Here is a 17,330-nt window from a genome sequence, read left to right on the forward strand (position 1 = left end):
CTCCTATACCAAATTCTTTTCAGCTTTTAGTCCTATGTGTCTTCCCATTTATATATGAATTCCTCAGAAGTATTTTCCATATATACTAATGCCTTTTCCCTGCTACCTGCATTACACACCAACATGACTGTCACCAATATCACTTGCTACAATACTTCTTCATGAGGCTGCAAAGGCTTATATCTCTATACACTCAACTGATATATTAAATTCCTCTATGTACTTGATTACTCAGAGGCATTAAATACCAATAACTAAGCTCAACTTCTTAAAATTCTTCAGTCCTGGGCTGGGTGCAGTGGCCCATGCCTGTAATCCCAGCACCTTGAGAGGCCAAGGCATGTGGATCACCTGAGGTTGGGAGTTCGAGACCAGCCTGAGCAACATGGAGAAACCCCTTCTCTACTAAAAATACAAAATTAGCCAGGCGTGATGGTGCATGCCTGTAATCGCAACTACTCGAGAAACTTAGGCAGGAGAATCGCTTGAACCCAGGAGGCAGAGGTTTCAATGAGCCGAGATTGCACCATTGCACTCCAACATGGATAACAAGAGCAAAACTCCATCTCAAAAAACAAACAAACAAAAAAATTCCCCAGTCGTTTATTTGTCAATGTCCCCACAGTCTCCTGATTATCCTACCACATCCTTTATCTCCTATTTTGCTTGCCAGCTAATTTCTCTACATTGATTATGTGTTGATTTTATTCATGACCCAGCAGAGATTTCTCCTTTTCTCTTCTATGCACTCTTCCCCTAGGATCTCATTTGTGTCCATGACTGTAATTCTCCACAGAAGATTCTCAAATATATATTTCTGCTCCATGAATAATAATAAGTCATCCACTTTTGGAAGATAAAATCGGGTAATATGTGAAAGACTAGGAGATAGAGGCAGGTTATTGGGGAAGGGGTCTCTGAGAAGCTGACATTTGAGTTGAAACTGGGACCATGGAAAAGGCTGTGGTAAGTGAGGATCCATGAGAAGGGGCCTTCAACAGAGAGAGCATCAGCTGCCAATCATCATAGAGGATGCAGAGTGAGATTAGAAGGATAAGCAGAGATCAAATATCATAGGGCTTTGAAAGCCACCGAAAGAGTTTTGAATGTCTACATGTGACGGGAAGACATTGGAGAACATTAAGGAGGAAAGAGACAAGATTTGACTTAGCTCTTAATCAACTTGGCTGCTGTGCGGAATAGGTGGATAAGTTCAAGAGGGAATGCAGAAGGTCAGTTCACAGGCTTACGCAGAGCTCAGGTTAAACCATAATGGTGGCATGAGCAAGGGGTGTAATGAAGGAAAAGATGAGAGCTTATCATTTTCTTTTATATATACATACATGATATCATTATATATATATATTTCATACATATGTATTTCAGAGAGTTCATAAATCTTTGTTGAATTAGATACAGTATATGGGTTGCCAGGAGGAAAAGAAAGTCAAGAATGTTTTCTATAGTTTTACCTTTAAAAAAAGAGAAGAACTTTGTGCTCCATAATAGAATGGGAAAGGTTTTTGAGGTGTGAACAGGGGAGGCAAACCGGTAGTTTTATTCTTTCCTATATTATATTGAAAGACTATAATATATCTGAGTGAATAAGTCATAAAGGTAGTTGGATATGTGAGTCTGAAGCTCAGGGATAATGCCTAGGTTGAGATAATGTTAGATACTATTATATAATAACCAATATGATGGTAATATTTTAATCCAATGGCAAAATGTGATCACATAGGGGAAGTGAAGTAAAAAGAAAGTAGAAGAGGTGGAGGACAGAACCCAAGAGTTCGCCAGTGTTTAGAGTCCTTACAAAGCAGTAAGGAGACAAGGAAGAGAAGCTAGTGAGGTATAAGTAAAATCTAATGCACCAGAGGTTTTGGAAGCACAGGATAGAAATTGTATTCAAGGAGGTTGCGGTAAACTGTGTTGAATGTTATTGAAGTTTATTAGATTAAGACAGATATCTGACCATTGGCATATACACTACTGCCAACTTTGGTTAGAACTCCTGTTAAGCAGTAAAGCCAAATTGAAACTGGTTGAGGAAAAATCTGGAAATATGGAAAGAGAGACACCAGTAGACAAAGACAATTTTTTTCTAGGAGTTTTAGTCTTATGGGAAGGAAAGAAATATATGAGGAGTAGCTGAAAAACATATCTGAGCTCAAATGAGATTATTTTAAAGATATTTATGTTAAAATATGTTTGTGTGTTGATTAGAGTACTTCAAAAGAGATAAGACAAATTGTATGCAGAAGACAGAATGCAAGGTAGAAGTCTTAGGAATGTGATAGTAAGCAAAGTCTAATTCAAAATTAAATTGGCCCTAGAGAGAGAGGAGAAATATTCCATTTCCATGTCAATCCCTACAAGGACTATCTTATTACAGATGCAGGTAGGTTGGCGGAGTTGGTGGTAGAAGGATGATTTTTTTTTTTCACTGATGTTACTTTTAGTGAAATGTGAAAAAGGCAACACTTCAAATTGAGAAATGTGGAGAATTTTAGGAAACTTGAGGAAAGAGGATATGGTATAAAAAAGCCATTTTAGGAAAAGAGAAAATGAATTTACCAAGAAAGTAAAGTACTCTATATTTGCTGAGTATTCATTTTTAAGTTTTGTTCATGAAGTTTAAATGAGCCCAGTGAACCCAGTTGTGTGGTGTGTTTCTGTCAGTGTTCAGCTGCTTCAGTTGAGTTATAATGTAGATAGGTAGTTGGGTTTGGCCAAAGGCCTGACAGGTGTGAACAGCAGAAGGAAAAAAGAATAGAAAATTTTCCATGATATTATTATAGTGCTGGACCATGAAATCTCAGTTGGGTGACAAATACGAAGCTATAAAAGGGATAATAGATTATGAATTATAGTGAAAAAATGGTAAGTTCACTGAATTGGTGGTCTTAATGAGGTCATATAATTTTGGAGTGGGATCACAAGAATAGGAAGAGATAATAAATTGCAAGTGTTGGGGTCAAGGTCATGGCAAGGTCTAGGGTGTGCACATTTGAGTACACAGCCGTGGTGGCTTTTCTTTTGTGGTGATAGAGAGCAAAGAAGGCAGGGAACAGTGCTGTATCATCAGCACAGCAAAAGCATCAAAACCAGCCTTATTGCTTTCACTCTTTTCCTCCAACATTTAACCCTAATCCTCACATGAAGAATGAGTGTTGGGCAGGCAAACCAGAATATGCTCACACCCTCAGCTTAAAACTCTTCAATGTCTCTCATTGTTCTTTGATAAAGAGCACAGTTCTTAAAATGGCCTCTAACACCATGTATTGACAGGCCTTGGCTGAGCTATCTTGCCAGCCTCATCTAAACCAAGTGCCCCTTCCTGACTTTGCTCCAGGCCTCGGGGCCTTCTTTCTGTTTCTCGAATGTGTGCTGTGCTTTCTGCCTGTGCTCTAGTGTTCCCATTCCTCAGTGAATCAGCTCTCCTGACCCCTTCAGGTGTCAGCTTGTTCAGCAATTCCTTGGAAAAGCTTTTCCTGACCTTCTGAACTACCACAAACCTGATCCTCATGCCTCCAGAGTTCAGAAATGCAAAATAAAAAATAAAGATCATGTCCTACACTTCACAAATGTAAAATATAAAAAATGTACCAGTTTAGTGAGGTTATGGGAAAATATGCCCTGTGTTCTTTCCATTTCTTCTTCCACAAAGGTCTTTCCATTTCCTCTTCATCATTATAGCTCTTATACATTGCTGATTAAAGCACATGTGAGCTATAATGTGGGTTTTATACACCATTAAATTTAAAAAAAGGATAAAAAGCACATATACACTATGAAACAAATTTTGTAATAATACAATACTAATAAAAGCATAATTTTGGTATATATTGCTGGAAACTGAATAAATATATACCTAAAAGAGGAAGAATCGCTATTATAACTGTATGTTTCAGTCAGTGGTAATATAAAATATACTCAGAAAATATGCACTTTAAATACTATGCTATATTAAGGCAACACAATTCATTCTTAGAATAATTTCAAAATTCACCAAAATGCTTAAAGATCTCTATAGATTATGTTTGGATAGAGAAACTTCAAATTGGTTTCTGGAAAATGAATTTTATGCGTTGAGTAGAATTAGAGAACAGACTCTCACTAAAAGCCTAGACCTATTTTCTGGAAATTTCCGTTGACTGTAACTAATGCAGCCACTTACTCTAATGCTATGTTTAGTTGTACTCTGCCACCACTCAGTTGTTTCTATCTGGCATATCATGTGTGCTTACCCTCTCAGAGCTGGGCTATTCCAGGAAATTGCCTGTCAGACATCTGAACATCTACTGTTCTGGGGGTAATCTGGCTTTTTCCTATATTATTAGGTGAATTAGGCAAAGAGATTTGTGCCTTAAGAAAAAGCTCAATCAGATTTAAAAAAATATAAAAGCATTCTTATCTATGAAAACAGAATAGATGGATAGAATTAAACTCTAATTATAGACATTGTCATATAAAGAAACATGCAAAATTAGGAAACTAGAATAAATGAGCATTTTGTGTTTTAATTTTTACCTAGAAGAAGAATTGAAAAAAGTATACTTATTTTTAAATGAGAAAAAAAAAACACTAATAAAAGTCACGAAAAGGAAAAAACAAACACATCTGACTTTTCTCATTGTGTTCTATTTTAGATCCTAAGCACAAGTTATTTACTTTTTTAGACCTGGGTGTGGAGATTAAAGAGAAGGGACTGTAATATATAAGAGACAGCTCTTGGGATTTATCATCAATCACCTTGGGGTTGTATTCTGATCAATCATGTAATCTCAGATAAATTACATCCCATGTCTAAATTTTTGTTTTCCATACATATAAGATGGAGATAATGAACATTCTTGCCCTATATGCTTCCTAGGGTTGAGTCTATGATAAAATGTGGTAATGTATGTAGCAATTCTTTATAAATTACTAGGCAAACAATAATTATATTATCATTGTGTTAATTCTGAGTTTGGAAGGGGATCCTCCAATTCTCTGCAAATACTGACGCCATAAAAATTTATGAAGATCATTAAGCCTTATTCACTGCTTTGTGGAAGAGGAAATTGAAAGAACACAGGACATACTATACTAGTGGATGTTTCTTTAGAATTGTCCTTGATGGCAATTTTGATTCCAAGTGGCTACTTCACCACTGTGCTATGAATGCAAGAACTGAAGCCTGCAGAATGAAGCCCGAGATTTTGAGGTGAATCTTATCTTGTTAGGGTGAGGTGGACAAAGAATGATATTAAAAGTGTATTTCTAAAAGGCAGGACATGCAAGATCTTTAATGTCAATCTCTTATGGGAAGTATCACATTTTTATTCTGTATAAAGAATTGTGTTTTCATTATATCTCCCCATGTTAAAATATAGAGAAATCTGGTCAACAAGTGTGGAAATTCAATGAATCTATTAGCCATCACCTTTAGCTGTGGACTTTGGCCATGTTTGGCTGTTTGCCACATTCAGTTAAGGAATCTTACAGGGAATAGCTTTAGTAGGACTGTGAGGAAAGACTTAGAAGTAGTTTGAGGAATAAAGCTCTTGGGTTGGTCAAGAAGTATCTAAACTTAAGGGTCTAGGATGCAGGTCTTTATTTACTACAGATAGAATAACAGAAAAGAATAAGCAAAATAAAATGTTAAAAATAGTAGAGAGAAGAAACAGTAGGCACTGTATATCTGTCCCCTAAGAAAATGCCAAATTCAAATCATCCTCTGGAGTTAAGTTGCCCTTTTCTCCTATCCTGTCTCCCACGTGAATGAAATGGACACAGAGTTTCATTTTAAGTGGGAGAGTACATTTGCAGTATCTCAGTGGGTTATAAACGAGCTTCATATAAAGGTAGTAAAATGTATTATTAACCCCCAAAGATATAATTGCCTTGTACGTAAGGCAGTGATGATAGCATAGAAATGAAAATATTCAAAAACTCTCATGTCATGCTCAGGTGATGCAAGTAACCATGGTAACATTTCCTGACAGCCTTAATTTAAATAGCAGATTCTGAAGAAAAAATTCGAAATGGACTCCAGAAAGGAAATGGATTATTCAAGGTCCACATAAATCTAATTTAAATAAGTGCTTTACACAAAAATGGAAAGTATTTGTTTAAGTTATAATGTCTTTAGCTTTGTGTTCAACTTCGATAATGATTTCTTTTCTTTTGAATGTATTTATTCACAATGATTCTTAGGTAGCAATCAAAAGCTTTCTATTGCATTCCTGGTCACTGCAATCTATGGAATGATGCTATGCCAATGTCACAGAGAACAATATATTAAAAATAGAAGCAGTATCCAAATTCACAAGAGTTTTGATATGAGAATTTTGAGCAAACCAAATAGCTAGTTAACACAGCCATTGCTTTCCAATTCCCTATGTCCACAAAGAGATACACTTTGGAGCTATACATTTACAAGAAGGACATTTCCACAAATACATACATATTACTTCTATGTAGAAGTTTGGCTCCAAATTCTTATAGGTTCTCTCACCCTATTGAGCTGGACTCATTCATCATGCATAAGCTCATTCTGACTTTTTAGAAACAGATCAGATTTGAGCCACACATAAACCTGTTCCTCCATGTTTTCTTACCTCTTTCTGTTTTTGTTCCTACTTGTCTTTCTAAGGCAGAGAGCACATTCTTAGCTGAATCTTATTATGGTTCCAAAATAGGAAAAGCACAATGGAATAGGAGAGAGAATTTTCCCAAGCACATTTAATTTTGATCTTTTTTGTTTCAGACTTTCAACCACTACTGGTGACCACATCCTATCATTGATGAGTCTATGTCTATTACAACTTTGTATATTATATCAGTGTTCTCTTTTCTGGAAGAGAGAAGTGGCAAAAAGCATCCTTGGAATTCTCTTGACAGTGATGATACATTACTAAATATATGGATGATTGCACCTTGTGAACTAATATTTGCAATGAGGTTTTATTTTAATTCATTGTACAGATTAATAGCATCTTTCAGTCAGGGACTATGCATATTTTTAAAAAAATAAATATGAAAAATGTGACACTATATGTTTCTAAAGCATAACATGAGTATTTGTTAAAAAAAATTGGGTGGGAAATAAATGTCAGGTTTGATGAAGTTCTTCAGAATCTCTCAGGCCTGTACTTGATGAAGCAAGAGTGAAGAAAAAAGAAATTCTGTAATGTCTTCTTCCTTACCTCACACACATTGGCCAAAACTTCCTGATAACAATTCAAGCAGCAAATCTGAGCAGGGGTGTCAATGACTCAACTACTTTCAGAACTTAATAGAAATGACTTTGCGTAGGCAAATCGTCTAACTCTTTGAGGAAAACTGATCAATTTAAGGTCATTTCACTTAATTTCAATGGGTATTTGGCATTCTCTTGCTTTAATCAATCCCATGATTCAAAAGAAGCTATCAAAACCACTGTGATTTATTTTCAAATTTCTCAAAATTTGAAAGTCTGCATTCAAACCTTCACAGCAATGCTTTTTAAATAAAACAACAAAAAATTTAAATATGAATACGTCACGCAACTGGGCCTATGTTATTATCACAGCACTATATTCAAATATTCAAAGCCCATTATGCAAATATATTATGAGTTTATAGAATCATTTTTGTATTTTTTTCTGTGTGGCTTATGTATTTTTTATAGTAGAGTGATATCTAAGTGTATTATCGTTCTCTAAAACTCTTTTACATGATTACACATTTTCAAGGTAACTCAGAAAAATTCCTAAAACACCAATTTGTCATGGAACCTCATGGGTATTTTAACACCAAAGAAATATCATTCATTCTACTCTACAAAAGGTGTGGTCTCTAACCCATGTTTAATTTAGTTAAAAAAAAAACCTGACGTATGTATATTACATTTTCTTTTGTGTCAAATACAAATTCTTAGAATGTGTTTTAGTTCACATCTATTACGTATGAAAGTGCAAGAAGTCCTGGAATTTTCTGAGAATAGGGCATCCAGAATTTGAGACATTTGCAAATTTGTACTAGAAGTATAATTACAAGCCTTCTATTTTTGTCAGTGTTTTGACATTTCTAGTGGTTATCTTGCTATGTGCCGCATGTGTAATAAAGGGTTTTTTTTCGCCTTTTTTTTTTCAGTTAGGCTATCATAGCTAAAAAATTTAAATAAGAGTGTTAGTAGAGATTTTACTTAAATACCCAAGTTATTCCAAGAAATAGGCCACTTGATGATGATAGTCCAACTATCACCCAGATGATGTTAAAGGACTGCAACTTGAGTGTATTATTGTCTAGATGAATAATGCTTGCCCAAGATTCAAATTGAACAGTAAGAAAAGACACAAGAAAAGGTTAAATTTCAGTTTAAGTGGTCATTTTTAATGCTGGCAACTATCACTCCATAATTTTTCCAAACCTTCATTATTTGCACAGAAATTACAAAGCTGTGATTGGTACACACAGATTAGTTAGGAAAATATGTGTAATATTTGAGAATAAAATCCTTATACTGATGTAAACACCAAATTCTATAAACGGTAGGTCCTGTCACAGGTTTACTTCCCCAAAAAGAAATGGAGCTGGCTTAGCCTTCTTGGAGGCAATTTCCAAATTTCACCCGACACACTCTAATCCCTGTACCCTGACTGATTTTATAGGAATTCCGATGTTTAATTCTGTTTATGGGCTTATGTGGCCTATGTACAGTTATTTTAAAATGCAAAATGAAGGACATACTTTCTGAAAGAAAATAAAAATTAATGACTGCTTGAGGTTGGCCAGGCCCTACCATAGTCCAACTCATCCACATAGTGACTTTGGGAAAAAATAGAAAAAAAAGGTCCCTTAAGAGTAAAATGCAGGCCAGTAGGCCCAGAGGAGGGCTGGTGGGGGCAGGATTAGCTTTCTAGGGATGTTGCATGTTCTTTCTGTGGTAGGTAGACCTTGCATAATCTCAGGCTGTCTTTGTAGGCAATTTGGGGTTTGTAAGAGCCATCTCCCAGACTAAGATCTCCCAGCTATGGGGGAAAAGGGGGACTTCTTTAATCTCCTCAGGGATTGTACTAGATGCTTAAGCTAGGAAAGGACGGAGTGCACAGATGTGTGAAAACAGACAGACCAGATTAGGGCATATAGGATGGAAATGGAAATAGTGTAAGCTACTGGAAAAAAACAAAACAAACAAACAAAAAAAACAGAAGGTAAGTGGGTTTTCATTGTTGACCTCAACAAGGACTCACTGGAGAAGAAAGAGGGAAAAGCATTCCCTGCCGAGAACAGAACTGATGGCAACAGCTGCACATGAAGGACCAGGTAGTCAAGTATGTAGATCTGTAAGGAGAAACAAGAAGTGTGATCACTGCTTCACTTGGAACCCAGGAGGCCGTATGGGATTACAGTGGAAAATGGGATGTACCAAAGGCCCCAGATTTTGAACCAAAGGGTTTGGCACAAGAAGAAGAGAAAACAATATATTTTTATTGTTTTATTATTTTTATAGTTCTATAATGTTAGGAAATGATAATCTAATAAATAACATTTACACTGTAATTCCTGCTACCATGGTGAGCATGATTGTATTGATTTGAAATCAGTTTTTTCCTGATATATCGATTGAACAGTAAGAAAACACACAAGAAAAAGTTTCAATTTCAGTTTAAGTGGTCATTTTTCATGCAATTATAGCAGCATAAAACACATCAATTATTTCCAATTGTCCATGACCACAGCTTATCTATGTATGTGTCTATATATCTAGAAACTAAGGGTATTATTCAACTCTGCTCAAGTTTGGGGGAATGGCTTTCATAGCTATTATCATTCCTTCATGTAATCTCCTTCACAAAGTAAGTTTAAAATACATGCATACTTTTTTAAAAAGCACATAAACTTTCTCTCTTGTCCTTATTCATCACTTTAGTATTTTTATATATCCTCAAGTTAGTTAAATATGTCCAAGGCCTTTAATTGCCAGAAGAAATTGTGTTATTTGATATGCATTCTGTTGCAAATCCCTGAATAGACTCTACAATCTAAGTATGAATCGTAAGAGATAATGCTTCAGGCCTTGTATAATTTCTTTTTTGGTATAAAAATTTTTTACCTGAATATCCAGTCCTACTCATAACTTCAAATGACTTCTTTGAGACAGAATTTCTTTAAGGAAACTTTAGACAGTCATTTCCATTTTAATAGACAGATAAAGCTTGTAACCTTCAATCTCTAAAGTCATCAGCTTGAATGAAAGTCATTCAATTATATCAACTTTTTGAGAGATTTTCAGCTGTGGAAAAATAGGTCTGCTTCTCTCAATAAACTGAAATTCCAGGAGCTAGTTATGCTTCAGGTAAATGGGACATCTCCAAGGTACGCACAAGGTACGCATCTGGCTTCATGCCTGTGGTGTGTGTGATTACATGGGTGAGTAGAAATAAAGCTATTAAAATATAGTTGAGTAAGCTATGTTTGCTTTAGTGAAAATATTTAATTTTAATTTTCTATTCATTCTTTAGCTCTCTAAACCTCCCTGGAATATTGTCACCACAGCATTTGCTGTCCCTCTGCCTAGAATTCCCTGTCCCAAATATACACCTGGATTACTGCCTCACTCACCTTAGACTTTGACACAAATAGTCACTCTCAATGAGGTTTTCATGAGTACTCTAATTAGAAGTAAATTTTATTTCTCAACTCTCATCTTTTTTTTTTCCTGCTTTAATTTTCTACATGACAATTCTTACCATATAACACACTATGTGTCCTATTTTTTATTAGTCTTTCATTTAAAGTGTAGGCCACCTAAAGACATCCTATGGGATATAAAAACATACATTGTTGTACTTAACTGCAGAATATCACTGGATATATTATCATACCTCTCAGCAAAATAATCCATGATCTCCCAGCTAGCCTTGCTGACGGGAATGTGCATGGGATGTACTAGCCAACTGGAATTCTCAAATTCTCATGAAATCTCTTTAGAACAGGACAGGATCGACTTTGCCTTTCATTTTCGACAACATCTTGCTCAGAGTACCGATTCAAGACTGGAATTGGAACAAGCAACATGTAGACATTAATGATAAGCCCGAGATTCAAGCCACATGCTAAGAGTGAGCAGAAAGATAGAGTCTGAATCCCTCACTGATGGCACTGGCACTAGACTTCATACCTCTAGACTCCCTCGCTTTGTGAGAAAAACAGCCCCACAAGTGATGAAGCCACTGTTATTTGGGTATTCTATCAGGTAGTCGAATACAAACCCCAGTGGATGTAAATCTAAAAAACTCACAAAGCTCTACTCTCTTCCTGAATTCCAGTGATCCTCTGCCTGAGAATTGTGCTCTAGAATTGTAAACTGTGCTAGAAACATTTAAGCAAAGGGTTTCCATGTAAAATGGACTTCAGGATGGGTTTTATGTTCTGATCAATGTTTTTAACTGTGGAGGTTGTAGGGAAGTTGCATAAAGTGGTGGGAAAAATAAGAGACAGGTATTAGAATTCCAACATTTTACACAAGATTTGCTATAGAGTAGCCCTGAACTACAAGGATATCATTCAATTGCCCCGGGTCTCAGTGTCCTCATCTGTAAAAGATAGTATTGGACTTAAAGTTCTCTGAAGTCTTATTTATTTCTAATACTATATGATTGTTTCTGTGCTGTTTAATACCTTGTACTGTAGATTATTATTATATTTAAAAACATGATTATTATAAAAGATTATTCTTCATTACATGAAGGACTCATTACATGAGGGGACTCAGCTCAAATACGGGAGAGCAGAGCTGAAGGGTCTGAGGAAGAGCAAGACCTGACTCACCAGTGCCACAGACAGCAAGGGCAGCATTGCTGTAACCATGCTACAAGTTGCTTTAATTAATTAATCTGGATGAGAGAGGCATACCTGGTAGTAATCTATTACTGAGACACAAAATAATCCAGCCACTTCTGAGGGTTGCCTGTAATTCCAGCACTTTTGGAGGCCAAGGCGGGTGGATCACCTGAGGTCAGGAGTTCGAGACTAGCTTGACCAATGTGGTGAAACCCTGTCTCTACTAAAAATACAAAAATTAGCCGGGCATGGTGGCCAGCGTCTGCAGTCCCAGCTACTCGGGAAGATGAGGCAGGAGAATTGCATGAACCTGAAAGGTGGAGGTTTCAGTGAGTCAAGATCATGCCACTGCACTCAAGCCTGGATGACAGAGCGAGACTCAGTCTCAAAAAAAAAAAAAAAAAAAAGCAGGGAAGTAAGAATACTGACTGGGAGTATTTCTTCTTTCAAATTAAGCCATTATAATAAAAAACATCTGACAGTGAAATAACGCTGTGCTAAGTTGAAATTTAGCAAAATAAACATAAAAGGGAGCTAATATAGGCTGCATTTTCCCATTATTCCAGGGGACACTAACTAAGATTAAAACATGGTTTAATAGATCATTAATTCTAGAGGAGTTAGACTTAAATTACCTGCTCTGTAGTGGAAGTGGATTAAATTTGCTGACTATAAGTACTTAAAAATCTTCATACGTAGATATTCCAGTAGGTATTTTATGATAGTGTCTACAACCTTTTAAAACAATCTTATCTTTTACACTTAAAAAAAAAAATAGTACACACTGGCCGGGTGCGGTGGCTCACGCCTGTAATCCCAGCACTTTGGGAGGCCGAGGTGGGCGGATCACAAGGTCAGGAGATCAAGACCATCCTGCTAACACGGTGAAACCCTGTCTCTAGTAAATATACAAAAAATTAGCCGGGCATGGTGGCAGGTGCCTGTAGTCCCAGCTACTTCAGAGGCTGAGGAAGGAGAATGGCGTGAACCCTGGAGGCGGAGCTTGCAGTGAGCCAAGATGGCGCGACTGCACTCCAGCCGGGGCAATGGAGTGAGACTCTGTCTCAGAAAAAAAAAAATACACACCTACACCTATATGTGATACATATGACATAAATTTTAGACCTTAATGCTATTGGTTAGGACAAAGGATGGACCACTGTCATTTTTTAGCAGAAATTTGAAAATAGGCAACAACAAAAATGTAGTTATCTAAAATCTTTTACAGGAAATTTTCCCTTTATTAGCATATTATGTTGCCATGGCCGATACTCCCTTACTTAATCTGGTCTCCACTTAACCCTCTGCCTTTCTCTCTCATATCTCTACTCCTCCAATCACAGCACTGTCTTTCAGCTTTTGGACACACAATCACATTTGATGGTGTTTTTACTTTCCTTTCTCTGTTTGGACGTCTGTCTTCATAGCTTACTTCTCTATGTAATGTTAGCCTATCTTCAAATATCACCGAATTCATGTGAAGCTTTCACCAACCACCATATCGTAAGCAGTATTATCTCTCACTTTTGATCTCTTGATATGGCTTTGTTATTTTTTCAATGCACTTATTAATACCTTATATTATGTATTAACCTGCTTCTGACTGTTTTTGCCCCTAGCATATAAGCTCCATGAACATTACATTCTATTGTCTCCACTGCATATCCCCAACAGCTGCAATGGTGCATGGCATACAGCAGCTGTTCATGAAATATTTCTTGGATAAATAAATCATTATGCACTTCAATGTCAGCTTACTCATACCATTTCATACTTCTGAGAGTAAATCCTTAATTCCCAGAGTGCTACCTGACTCTCCATGACTTTTCCAATGAAAATATCTCTCTTTTAGACAGTTCTCTCCCATTGCAATGTCTCCGCCAGTCATCCTCTCTCTCTGCATTTTGGCATTCCAGTCCAGCGTCATGAAGAACTCGGGTTCAAAGGACAGTTCTATAAGATGTGCTGGAGGGTACATAAGTAAATGGAGACTTGAGGCTGCAATACAAGGAGTATAACGTGATTTGGTTCTGTTCTAAATTTATTTCAACTCTATTTTGGAAACCATATCTCACTGTCAATCTCTGCTGCTGGGTAACTCCCTTGCCTGTAGACTCTAATTATCTATTGCACGGTTTCTTCTCAAATGATACATCTCCTGATCCCCATCTCTGTCCCCAGACACCTATGATTCTAGAGAATGGTCTTGTCAGATACTTAATCCAAGTATCACACTGAGGTATTGTCAGATACTTAATCCAAGTATCTGACAAGACCATTCTCTAGAATCGTAGGTGTCTGGGGACAGAGAAAAAATAAGAAAGTTGTTAGGACTCTGTTCCAAATAAATGTTTGCAATCTATCACACTCTCCCTAGCATTTTCTGATGATTTTTTTTTTCTTGATAGCTAGGATAAGAGAATAATATTTGATGTTGACCTTAAAATGATTTAGGGATCTGTGTATCAAAAGATAAAAGATATTTTTGAATAATACAATACATGTGTGATTTCTGATTCTTCTACTAGTTGAGAGTTTTTTGAGAAAACCATTTAACTTCTTTGAAAGCTTTGTTTGTTTGTTTTGTTTTGTTTTTTAATCTGCTAAATTCTGGCCATAGTTTCATAGGAATATCATGACAATCATATGAAATGAACTACGTCAAGTGCCTAGATCATATTTGATGCCAGGTGAACCGGTGAACCATTACCTATTAGTAAAATGTTAGTTTAACTAGGAGGGTTATTAAGTGTGATGAAAATGAGAAGAAAACAGAAGAGGAGGTACAAAAGATAGAATGACAGTAAACGAAAACAAAAAAGGAGGATGAAAAAAGTAAAAGAAGGAAGGCAAATTTACATACATAGATTAAAGCCCTGGACAAGACAATGGACTGGGGAAGTCACAGGGTTATCTATACCCGCAATCGTGGCCACAACCCGGCCAGGAAACCCCTGTTTGGGGAATTGCTTCCCAAAGCTGATACAAGAGGATGAGAGAGGGGAGCTATGGATGATACCCTAATGGAAAGACTATGGGTGGGGCCTGATGGAGATGTTTCCAGAGAGGGCCGGCTCTATGGTCGCAGGTGCATTTGATCTCTCCCTCTTTGTGGCTGAAAAAACGCACAGGTTTTCCAGGACAACCTTATGGATTGAGACCACTTCCTTTATGATGTGGTTCTTCCTGTTGCTTTTGAGACTGAGAAGTTGCAAATGGAGCAACCAGGACCGAAACGGCTGCCAGAAGGAATGCCAGGGCCTCACCCTTCACTTCCTGGAAAGATCCAGAAGATTACTGCTATCTTTGAGCTGTCTGTGGGCAACGTTTGAAATTCCATAGTGTTTGAATGGCTGATTATTTGGAGATTATATATATACATATATATATATTTAACATTGGCACATTAATCTATTGAAACTTGGTGGGGAGAATTCACTCCACATGGTCTCATGGAGATACTCTCAACTTGCAACTGGGCCCTCCACGCTATCCTGACTTACTTCTGTCTTTCACTCTGATACCAGAGTGTGGTCATTTGGTCATTCCAGCTCTGGCCACCCCACTCCTTTCACCAAATTGCTCCTAACTGGAAGATCTTACTCTCCTGTTGTGGGGCAGGAACTGATGCCAGTAGAGAGGGATGTGTCCTGAACCATTAATGACTGCCTTTTTTTTTTTTTTTTTAAAGAATGGAGCTGTCAGGAAGGGATATGCCCTCAATATGAAACAGACAACATGCATTACAACTGTAGTGGAAAGTGGCCACTGTGACTCTCTATGTAGGAGGAGGGCCGGCTACAGCTTCAGCCCCAGGATGGGGACTGTGGAGGACAAGCCAGGAACTCATTTCCTCTGCCTATTTCGGCTATTTGAATCTGTGTGCATGCGTGTGTGTGTGTGTGTGTGTGTGTGTGTGTGTATTTTAAGCCAATGCTCATGCTCTGTATTTAAATATTAAAAATGATTCCAACTGAAATGAAAAAACAAAGTATGTTACCATTCTTATATTCTCTGACTCAAAAATTCAAGCATTCTGCATGATAGTTGCCTTTTGTGGGAGATTAGAGTATAGGAGAACAGTGTTCTTAGACACATAATTAAATTTACAAAGTCACTTGTGGGAATCATTAAGCAAATAAACAAGACTCATCATTATTATGAATTATTATGATGAAATCATTGTGAATCAATCTACACTTATTAAATTAGAAATTGTACAAATAATTGTTACATGGGGATAATTATTACTCCCTGATGTATCTGTAAAATTCTCAAAGGAGGAAAACATTATCCCCTCAAAGATTTAATAATACATTTATGAGATAAATTTTATCTAAGCAAATTTTTAAATAGCACACTTAAAAAGATACTGCTTCTGTAAAAGAAAACAAAAATACACACTAATTTAGTAATCCTCTTGAACTACACATTAATCTTGCCGAAACTGTTCATTGACCCTTGGTTACTTTTTCCACCTCATTTACCTCTGTCACTTCTCATTACAAAACAGGTTCTATGTACACTGAACTTCTTTCTGCTTCTCTAATGGACCATTCACTCTTTCACCATTATACGGAATATTCTTGGATTTTGTCCTAAACACACATTCTTCAGGATGCCTCCCTTGATATCTATAGAGTGGATTACATGCCTTCTCTAATTGCTTCAGAGCATCAACGTTCAGGACTTCCTCAATCGAGTACTTACATCATAATTGCTTACTTAGTAGACTCTTTCTACCCAACAATACAACAAACTATATGAGGCAAAGGACCACAACTGTGTAGCTCACACTTAGCTGGCTCAATGAATATCAAAAAATGAATTTGGAAAAGAAAAGGAATTATACTGATATGCTTATAAAATAAGAATTTCTAAGACACACATGCACTTGCCTAAAAATTTATAAATGTGTTTTTGATAATGTGATAAAAATAAATTTCTCGTCTAGGTTTGTCTCTTTTTTTTTTTTTACTTTAAGTTCCGGGATACATGATATATGTATAGAACGTGCAGGTTTGTTACATAGGTAAACACGTGCCATGGTGGTTTGCTGTACCCATCAACCCCTCACTTAGGTATTAACTATTTGTGCCGATGCTCTTCCTCCACTAGCCACTGCCAACAGGCCCCAGTGTGTGTTGTTCCCCTCCCTGTGTCCATGTGTTCTCATTGTTCAGCTCCCACTTATGAGTGAGAGTCTGTGGCGTTTGTTTTTCTGTTCCTGTGTTAGTTTGCTGAGGATGATGGCTTCCAGCTTCATCCATGTCCCTTCAAAGGGCATGATCTTATTCTTTTTATGGCTGCATAGTATTCCATGGTGTATATGTACCACATTTTCTTCATCCAGTCTATCATTGATGGGCATTTGGGTTGGTTCCATGGCTTGCCTCTTGCTGAAGCTTAATGAGCTTTCTTTCAGAAGGCCTGTAGAGAAAGCAGTACCATAACTGCCATTTCTATTACAATTATATTATCAGAAGAGAATACTATTTTATTTTAATTATGTATAG

This window comes from Pongo abelii, chromosome 3, assembly GCF_028885655.2.
Source record: "Pongo abelii isolate AG06213 chromosome 3, NHGRI_mPonAbe1-v2.0_pri, whole genome shotgun sequence".
Taxonomy (NCBI): domain Eukaryota; kingdom Metazoa; phylum Chordata; class Mammalia; order Primates; family Hominidae; genus Pongo; species Pongo abelii.